Below are 10,264 nucleotides of genomic sequence, written 5' to 3'. Positions count from 1 at the left end.
ATTTTGCCGGATTAGGGTGAAACCTAATAAGGAGATCTATAGATCGAGTTAATGCAACCCTAGGAAGTTAATTAGAAAGAGATTTCAATTATTCAACCTAGGGTTATACATTGTTAGTCTCAAGAGGAATAATAATATAACTTAGGGATTTCTACGGATCAATTCAAATGAATAAATCGTTCGATTCAGAGTCAAATAACAAGTGAAGTCTAGGTGGATTTTTCCTTAAGTATTGTCTTAATTCAATCGTTTTTCCAAAAGTAATTCCCTAATTCTATTTTCTGTGATTTCTTAGTTTAGTTAATTAGTTGGATAAAAAAAACCCCTTTTTATTTTTTAGGCTAGATAATAAAAAGAAAGTTAATACTAGTACTTTTAGTTCATTTGGGTTTGACAATCCAGTCTTGCTAAAGCTATACTACTATTCGATAGGTACACTTGCCTTCATCGTGATAATAGTTAGTTTCAAGAACAAATTAATTATAAATATTTAAAACCTGTCACGAATAGCACGCATCAAGTTTTTGGCGTCGTTGCTAGGGAACTAAGATATTAGGAACACTCGATTTTTATTACTTTAGCCATTTTACTTTTATTGCAATTTAAATTTTTATTTTCTTTCCTAATTCCTCATTTATTTTCTTCTGGCAGGTTTTTTTTATAGTTTATGACTAGAAGAAACCCGTCAGGACCATTCCTTTTTTATAGTGAGATTGATCGCACAGTTTACAGAAACCAAAGAAAAATAAGGCGAAACTTAAGATACATAGAGAACGAGCAAGAGGACGATATTTAAACCCCAACCGAGGAGATGGCTGAAAATCAAGAAAATCCGCTACCTCATGCGATTGCTGTTAATTAGAATCCTGCTCCGCGCACTATGTATGATTATGCTAAACCTAATTTAATAGGAACTGAGTCAAGTATAGTTAGACCTGCTATTGCTACAAATAATTTTGAACTGATACAACAGTTTGTTCAGTTTTATGGTTTGCAGGATGAGGATCCCAACGCTCACTTGGAAAATTTCCTAGAATTTTATGATACCTTTAAATTAATGGCGTTTCTGATGACACGCCATCTGTCTTCGGTTGTTTCCCTTTTCATTAAGGAATAAGGCTAAACAGTGGTTGAACTCGTTACCACGAGGGTCAATCACTACTTGGGAACAAATGACCGAAAAATTTTTCTTAAAATATTTTCCACCGGCTAAAACAGCCAAATTACGTAATGATATCTCTTCTTTTTGCAGATAGATTTAGAAACACTCTACGATGCATGGGAGAGATACAAGGACCTTTTGAAAAGGTTCCCTCACCATGGGTTACCGCTTTGGCTACAGGTTCAAATGTTCCATAATGGCCTGAATCCTTTGACTCGGCAGATGATTGATACAGCCACTGGAGGAACTATCAATAATAAAACACCTGAGGCGGCTTACGAATTTATTTAGGAGATGTCACTAAATAACTATCAGTGGCAAGTAATGAGAACAAAGTCGACGAAAGTAGTCGGTGTTTTCAACCTCGACGCGGTTACTATGTTATCTAACCAAGTAGAACTCTTAAATAAAAAGATTGAAAGTTTGTGTGGTTCTACTCAGGTACATCCAGTGATGAGGTGCGATTCGAATGGAGGAGGAGCGTGCATAGAATATCAACCCTTCAACTCTAGCATCGAGGAGGAACAAGTCCAATATATGGGTAACAATAACTCTAGATTCCAAAATAACCCATATAGTAACACTTATAATGTAGGTTGGAGGAACTATCCCAATTTCTCGTGGGGTGGTCAAGGAAATCAAAAGCCACAACATCCTCCGGGTTTTCAACAACCACCTTACCAGCAAGAAAAGAAGTTGAACCTTGAGGAGATGCTAACTAAATTCATCTCAGTGTCAGAAACTCATTTTTAAAATACCGAGACAGCACTTAAGAATAAACAAGCATCGATCCAAGGGCTCGAAACTCAGATTGGACAGCTTGCCAAGTTGATTTCTGAATGACCACAAGGTAGCTTGCCAAGCAACACAGAATCTAACCAAAAGGAGCAACTCAATGCAATTACTAGTCAAGATGAGAAAGAGTTAGTCACACTCGAACCAGAACCAAGGCAAGAAACTGAGATAAGTAAAGGCAAAGGTGAGTTAGACCACAATGAGCACAAACCGGTAAGTATAGAATACAAACCTCGTGTGCCATACCCTAATACGACAAGGAAAGACCGCTCAGATGAACAATTTGGTAAATTCCTTAAACTCTTAAAAAAATTACATATTATTGAAGCTCTATTGCAGATGCGAAAGGCAATGAAATTTTTAAAGGAGCTTTTAGCAAATAAGTGGAAGTTGGACGAGGCTTTGCATGTGAAGCTAAACGCAATTTGCTCAGTTATTGTACAAAATAAACTACCCAACAAACTAAAAGATCCAGGGAGTTTTACAATTCCTTGCTTAATTGGTAGTTTAGATGTTAATAATGCGTTAGCTGATTTAAGGGCTAGTATTAACGTCATGCCTTACAAAATGTTTAAACAACTAGGTCTTGGGAAACCCAAACAGACTGGGTTGAGCATTCAATTAGAAGATAAAACTATAAGATTTTTTAAGGGTATTATTGAAGATGTGCTAGTTAAAATCGATAAATTTATATTTCCCATTGACTTCGGTGTTCTAGACATAGAGGAGGATAGCAACACTCCTTTGACTTTAGGAAGGACCTTTTTAGCAATTGCTAGAACGATTATTGATGTTGGCACAGGTGAGCTCACACTTTGTGTAGGAGACGAAACAATCACCCTTCAAGCTCGCAATTCCAGCAACACATCAAAAATTGAAGGTGATTGTCTAAAACACTCAACTAAAACTAACAATATGGTGCAACCTACTTTAAAGCAAATGAGTTTGAAAAAAGTACATGAGCCATTTTCAAGCAATAGTAGAGGACCTATTCATGAAGAACGAAGGCTACAAACCGAAGAGCTAGATGAATGGCGGACACATAAATTGAGAACACACGATAAACCAAAACTACACCAGGATGAGCTCAATACCTTTCCAAATCAACTTAAGGTTGGAGATAAAGTTTTATTAGATGTCGCAGATCCTCACATTGTCACTACCAAACCGAATGAAGAAATCCCTCTTACGGTACTTACCATTTTCCCATTCAGTACAGTCGAGGTAAATCATCCTAAGTTCGACACTATTAAGGTAAACAATACCCTCCTAAAACCTTATTTTAATGAGATTCACAGCAGGAATGAGGAGTATAAACTCCTCGAACCACCATGACCATTCAATGGAGAGGTAAGTCAAGCTTAGACTATAAATAAGCGCTTCTCAGGAGGCAACCCAAGCACTAACTGTATTAACTTCTTTAAATTTTAGTGTTTAAACACCTAACTTACTAACGAAGCTCTTAAATACAGGTTTCCCACACAGACACGGCCTAGCACACCGGCGTGCCTTAGGCCATGTGGAAACAGGGCAAAGATTTTTCCCAGCATGGGCTATGATAAATCGCCACGGCCGTACGACATGGCCATGGGTGAATCTGCCAAAACAACACGGGCGTGCGACACGCCTGTGCCAAGCAACCTTGGTTGAACTTATTAGATTAACACGGGCTTGGGACTACATATACGGGCATGGGAGAAGTGAACAAAGACAGACACAGCCGTACGACACGACCGTGTGCACCTACAGGCCCAAGGAACACGGGCGTGGGCCAATTGACAGACGCGTCCAAATTTAAAATTCGTGAATCACACAGGAAAAAATTGGGGAACACGGGAGTGTACCCTGGCCATGTGTCACAAAATCTATAAATATCCTGTACTATTCATTATCTTCTTCACTCAAAATCCCTAACCCTTGCCGCTGCAAGTCCACACGGCCTCCCTGCCACGCCCATGCGCCGCTTCCAACTCCATTTTTTGCAGCCCAATCATCCTCCCTCATTCTCATGGGCCAGATGTCCCCACAGGGCATCTCGAGCATGCTAAATATGAGGATGATCGAGAAGTGCTAAGGAACCTACCCTCCTTAATATCGTCTCGCCCAATCTACCGAGGAGGAGGCCCCCGAGGACATTACTGATGATGTCCCTCCACGTCACGAGGACCCACCATCTCAGCCACCACCACCCTCTCATCTAGTTCATGCGGCGGCTTCATACGCTGACATCTCTGAGCGCCTAACTCAATTCGAGCAACAGTGCTTTCAGCGCTTCGATCACATTGATGCTACACTACACCAAATTTGTCAGCACTTCCACATCTCATCGCCACCCTCACCTCGCGAACCATTTAGCGATGAAGATGTTTAAAAACTTTTATTTATTATTTTATGTTTTTACTTTTATTTGATTTTAAGACTACTTTTTATTTTTCTTTCACCTTATTTTTATTAGGACTTAAAATTATTATTTTACAAATTTTAATTTTGGCTAATTCATATTGAGTACTTACCCTTCCTTATATATTTCCTAAAAGAGTTCCTGATTCTATCACAGTTATAAAAAGCTCCAAAGCTCACTATTACTCAGGGACTCGAAAATCCACTGGGAAAGGCTCTCCACAACTGCCATGTCTTGCTCGACCACGACCATAACCAACTTCAGATATAATATTCTTTTGGCGCAGAACTTATGGACTAATGAACCTCTACCACCGCTGGAGTATCCTGCTCCACCCTCACACTGATTATTCTCCAAAACTCCAGTTCAAGGATATAACACCCCAAACCCGGCCCAGACGTTACGGCCGAATTTAGTATGTCACATGGAGATGTTTCAAAACATGTGTTTATCTAAATTCTTTGTTTAGTGCTTAGCAAAAATATATTCTTGTTTTAAGTTAAAGTGAATGGAAGCTGTGCACCAGGTAGGAAGCCAGAAAAGAGGAGGTGAGTCTTATAGGACTGCTTAAGTACCAAGCTCTTCTCGGATCCAATCCTAGACATGCACAATCCATTGCCACACTTTAAGCAGGTTACGTGTCTACGAACATCAAAACAAGTTTAAGTCTGCTTAAAATATTTATTTTTTTTTTTGGAAAAACATTTACGTTGCAGAAACTTTGTGCGTCTTCGTGTTCTTTTGAAAACAAGTAGTTTTTATAAAACGAACCCTAGTGCTAACCAGTTTAATAATCCCCCAAAAAATAAAATTAATTAAAAAGAGCGGCCTTATTACAACTTTAACCATAATAAAAATAATCTAAAATAAATGCTAAACTTATTTAAAACCGGCAATCAATCTTCATGGCCACTCTGAATCCCGCCCAGCTCCAAGTCCACCAACTAGGGCTCACCTGCAAGGATGGAAGAGAAAGGGGTGAGTTTGGGGAAACTCAGTGTATACAGAAACCCATCCAAAGCCCAAATCAGCTCGAGCCCATTGGGCCTAAGCCCTATTCAGATAACAGTACACAGTGGACCGAAGCCCTTTTCAGAACACAGTAGCAAGGCCTTAACCCCTTTTAACATACAGTGTGGCCCATAGGCCCAGTTCAGTAACATAGGTAACAATAGTAGTAATGCATGCAAACCCATCTGGGGAGACTAATCAACCCACCAATCGCTACACTGCACCCGTACCATCCCTACACTCCATGTGGGGAATATCTCAACCCACCCAGCCCTACACTCCACAGTTGCAGCAACACTGCTCAAATATCAGTAAGTTAAGGCAAAGCCTCCAGTACGTGGATAAACCACTTCAATACTTCCTCCATCAATACCCCAATCCCATGCAACAGATATTAATAAAAGCATATCATGTAAAATACAGTATTAATCAATCATGCATTTTAGCCAATTTAAACCCTAGGGGTATATCGGTAATTTTACTCTTTAGGGGTAATTTTCGTAACTTAGCAACTACACAAGCTACTTCAGTAATTTCCAACAGTTTTATGCCATTTGGTTCCACCATCTAACTAACAGGCTAATTTGCCCATCTCTTACCCATATTGGTCCGTAAGCCCATTGGGCCCAGTTTTGGCCCATCGAGACTCTTTTTCTGAAGTACGTTAAAACATCACACGAACTTACTTACCACCTTGCGGTGCTAGATCTAACAATTACTCTATGTCTTGAGAGCATTCGCATACTCACAAGCCCATGAAATGCCAAAATTTCGGCATTTTGGCTTTTGTCGAATTGAACTAAGAAATGGTGTTCGGTACACACCTGATTCGCGACGACTGCTACTGAGATCTCCTCCGATGTCCTACAATTGATTAGCACAGTTCTTATTTACAAACCATAATCACTAAACCTACAACCTACTTATCCTGATCGAACCATGTCCCTAAAAGCATTTGAAACCTTACCTTTTTGCCAAAATCGATAGCTAGCTCCGAATCCGATTGCTCCAACAACCCACGCCTTCAATCCAACACTTAAGAAGACACTAATCATTGATAGAAAACGTCAGTTAAAAACCCTTAGAGCCATATGCCCAAATCGACAGCCTCCCTAGATTTTAGGGACTTCGGCTTTTCCTAACTTTGTAAAATAGGACCAGATCTGAGATGATGAACACTTACCCCTTACTCTTTTTTGATCTCCACGCAATCTGGTGCAGATTTATCTTTCAAACGACGGTAGAACTCGATTCCCGGAGTTTTGAAGTTTCGGCTATAAGCCCCTAAATCTATGGTTCTTCGGCTTTTGGTGATGAAGGAGATGACACTGTGGGGCAATAACCTTGATGTAGAATTGCCGATAGGTATCTAGGGTTTAGAAAAGATGATTGTCGTTTATTAGGCACAAAAATATCGAAGGATTTGGCTTGGAAGAAATCGGCACAACTAATGTATTTTTCGAGGTTTCAGCTTTTGTGGTTTCGGCACAAGTGTTGATGAACAGCAGGTTAGATGAACGGTTTTGAAGAAGAAAAATAGAAAAAGAAGAATAGGGGAAGTGGTAGTTTCGGCTAGAGAGGACGAAGAGAGAAAAGAAAAACCTTGTGATGTTTGAGCAGAAGAGAACGGCACCACTTAATACCCTAGGTGCCGAAATACTAACCTCAAAACCCTCTGCCGATTTTTCCGTCTTCAATTCCCAAAATTTGGCCAACTCCTAGCCTCTCTCCCAATCCCTTAAATCTCTCCCCTTATCACTCCTTAATCCAAGCGTCTAGACTGATTCAAACTCTCCTCTAGCAGAATCCACCTGGACTCCAACACTTACCCCTCCAGCACTTAAAAATAAATGCATCTATTTGTCAACACAGGGAATCGATCCCATGCCTTCCCCAATGCTCCACACGCCACCTTTTTAGGAGCCTAGTGGCGTCACCCTTGCCACTTTACTAAGGCTCTTTTTGTGATGCAATTTACCCATAACTCTATATAGGGACCATCTATCCAGAACCCCTAACTCCTAAATCCAAAATTCAAAAATTCAACCGAGTTTTGGCCAACACATGGGCCTTCTATAAGCCCATTTACCTACTCAAAATATTAATTTCACATCCAAATACAAAATTTTAAAATCTTTACCAAAATATTGAAAACCGCGAATAAATTTGAAAATCAGGATGTTACAACTCTACCCTCCTTAAAGAAATTTCGACCTCGAAATTTTACCTTATTAGAACAGTTGAGGGTACTGTTGACGCAAACCCTCCTCAGTCTCCCAAGTAGCTTCTTCTTTGCCATGGTTCCTCCAAAGTACTTTCACTAGTGGAACTGATTTCCTTCTCAACACCTTGACGTCACGATCAAGTATTTGCACAGGTTCCTCTTCGAAGGTTAAATCTGACTGTACCTCGATTTCTCCAACTGGTATGATGTGAGTTGGGTCAGATCGATACCGCCTCAGCATGGATACATGAAAAACGTCGTGGATACGTTGCAGTTCTGGTGGTAACTCTAGCTGATAAGCCACTGGTCCAACCCTCTTAACAATTCGGTAAGGTCCAATAAACCGTGGGCTCAACTTACCCTTCTTACCAAATCTCAAAATTTTCTTCCAAGGGGAAACCTTCAAGAAAACCATATCCCCAACAGTGAACTCAATCTCGTTGCGCTTCAGATCCGCATACGACTTCTGTCTATCGGATGCCTCCTTTAACCGATCCCTTATTAGCCTAACCTTGCTTTCAGTGTCTGCCACCAATCCCGGTCCAAGCACTTGTTGTTCACCCAACTCTGTCCAACACGTCGGCGTATGACATCTTCGCCCATAAAGCGCTTCATATGGTGCTATCTGAATACTTGTTTGATAGCTGTTATTGTAGGCAAACTCCGCCAATGGCAGGTAGTCCTCCCAACTTCCACGAAAATCCATGATATAACCTCTCAACATATCCTCCAGAACCTGAATAACCCTTTCAGACTGTCCATCTGTTTGTGGGTGAAAAGTGGTGCTAAAATCCAATCGTGTACCCAACGCTTCCTGCAACTTCCACCAAAACTGAGATGTAAACCTAGGGTCTCGATCAGAAACTATCGACACTGGCACCCCATGCAGTCGCACTACCTCCGCCACATATAGCTTGGCCAACTTTTGGAGTGAGTAGTCGGTACAAACAGGTATGTAATGAGCAGATTTTGTTAACCTATCCACAACTACTCACACCGAATCTTTCTTGGTGGGCGTCAAAGGTAACCCACTCACAAAGTCCATCATTACTCTTTCCCACTTCCATAGTGGAATTTTCACAGGTTGCAGTAATCCCGAAGGCAATTGGTGCTCAGTCTTAACCTGCTGCCATGTCAGGCATTTCCCAACAAATTCAGTCACCTCTCATTTTAATCCGGGCCACCAGTACACCTCTCGCAAGTCTCGATATAACTTATTCCCTCCAGGATGCATGGCATAGAGTCCACCATGAGCCTCTTTCAGAATTAACTGCCTCAATTCAGGGTTCTTTGGAATACAAACCCTTCCACGAAAGCAAAGAACTCCTTCAGTGTTCAACCCAAAATCCTCGTTCTCACCATTCTTAACTTGCTGGAACTGAAGAGCTAATGAATCGTCCTTCAACTGTTTTTCCTTAATCTACTCAGTCCAAGTAGGCCTTACTTGTAGCCAACAAGCTTCCATCGTCGTACAGACTTAAACGTGCGAACAAGGCTCTCAAATCAGTAACAACCCTTCGACTCAACGCATCCGCCACCACATTAGCCTTTCCTGGGTGGTACTCTATCGAACAGTCGTAGTCTTTAACCAACTCCACCCATCTACGTTGCCTAAGGTTCAACTCCTTCTGAGTCAACAGATACTTTAAGCTTTTATGATCTGTGTATATGATGCACTTTTCCCCATGTAAGTAGTGTCTCCAAATTTTTAAACCAAAAATCACCGCTGCTAGCTCCAAATCATGCGTAGGGTAATTCACCTCATGAGCCTTAAGCTGTCGCGATGCATAAGCGACCACCTTGCCCTCTTGCATCAGTACGCAACCTAACCCCACATGCGACGCATCGCTGTATACAGTAAAGTCCTTCCCAGACACCGGTTGAATCAACACTGGCGCTTCGGTCAATACCTTTTTCAACCGATCAAAAGCTTTTTGCTGTTTCTCGGTCAAGACAAATGGTACTCCTTTCCTTATGAGTTTTTTCAAGGGTGCCGCCATCACCGAGAAACCCTCCACAAACCTTCTGTAGTAACCTGCCAACCCTAGGAAACTCCAAATTTCCGATACTGACCTAGGTGGCTTCCATTCCAGAATCGCTTCAATTTTACGAGGATCCACCTTAATCCCCTTGGCAGAGACCACATGCCCTAGGAAGGTTACCTCCCTCAACCAGAATTCACACTTGCTGAATTTCGCGTAGAGCTCCTTTTCCCTTAACACTTGCAGCACAATACGGAGATGCTCATCATGTTTCGTCTCCGTTTCAGAGTATACCAGGATATCGTCGATAAAGATGACTACGAACCGATCCAAGTAAGGTTGGAATACTCGATTCATCAGATCCATAAAAACTGCAGGTGCGTTCGTCAGCCCAAACGGCATGACTAAAAACTCATAATGTCCATATCGAGTTCGGAATGCTGTTTTATGAATATCCCCTTCTTTTACCCTTAGCTGATGGTATCCAGAACGAAGATCGATTTTGGAGAATACCGAAGCTCCCCTCAGTTGATCAAACAGATCATCAATCCGTGGTGGTGGATACTTATTCTTAATCGTCAGTTTGTTCAACTGGCAATAATCGATGCGCATGCGCATCGTTCTGTCCTTTTTCTTCACAAACAGGACCGGTGCTCCCCAAGGAGACACACTAGGCCTAATGAAGCCTC

The 10,264-nt window shown here is 41.3% G+C and overlaps 1 non-coding gene across 1 annotated transcript; it reads right to left on the bottom strand.

Moving 5' to 3' along the window:
* Positions 1-1,220: 1,220 nt before the first annotated feature.
* On the bottom strand, positions 1,221-1,326 carry LOC121204443 (small nucleolar RNA R71). Its single transcript, XR_005899368.1, has one exon. It is a non-coding gene; the product is annotated as a small nucleolar RNA R71 (small nucleolar RNA).
* Between the last annotated feature and the right edge of the window lie 8,938 nt (positions 1,327-10,264).

Source organism: Gossypium hirsutum, chromosome A07 (genome assembly GCF_007990345.1).
Source record: "Gossypium hirsutum isolate 1008001.06 chromosome A07, Gossypium_hirsutum_v2.1, whole genome shotgun sequence".
Classification (NCBI taxonomy): domain Eukaryota; kingdom Viridiplantae; phylum Streptophyta; class Magnoliopsida; order Malvales; family Malvaceae; genus Gossypium; species Gossypium hirsutum.
Note: the sequence above shows the minus strand (reverse complement) of the source record. Positions and strands in the feature narration are given on the sequence as shown.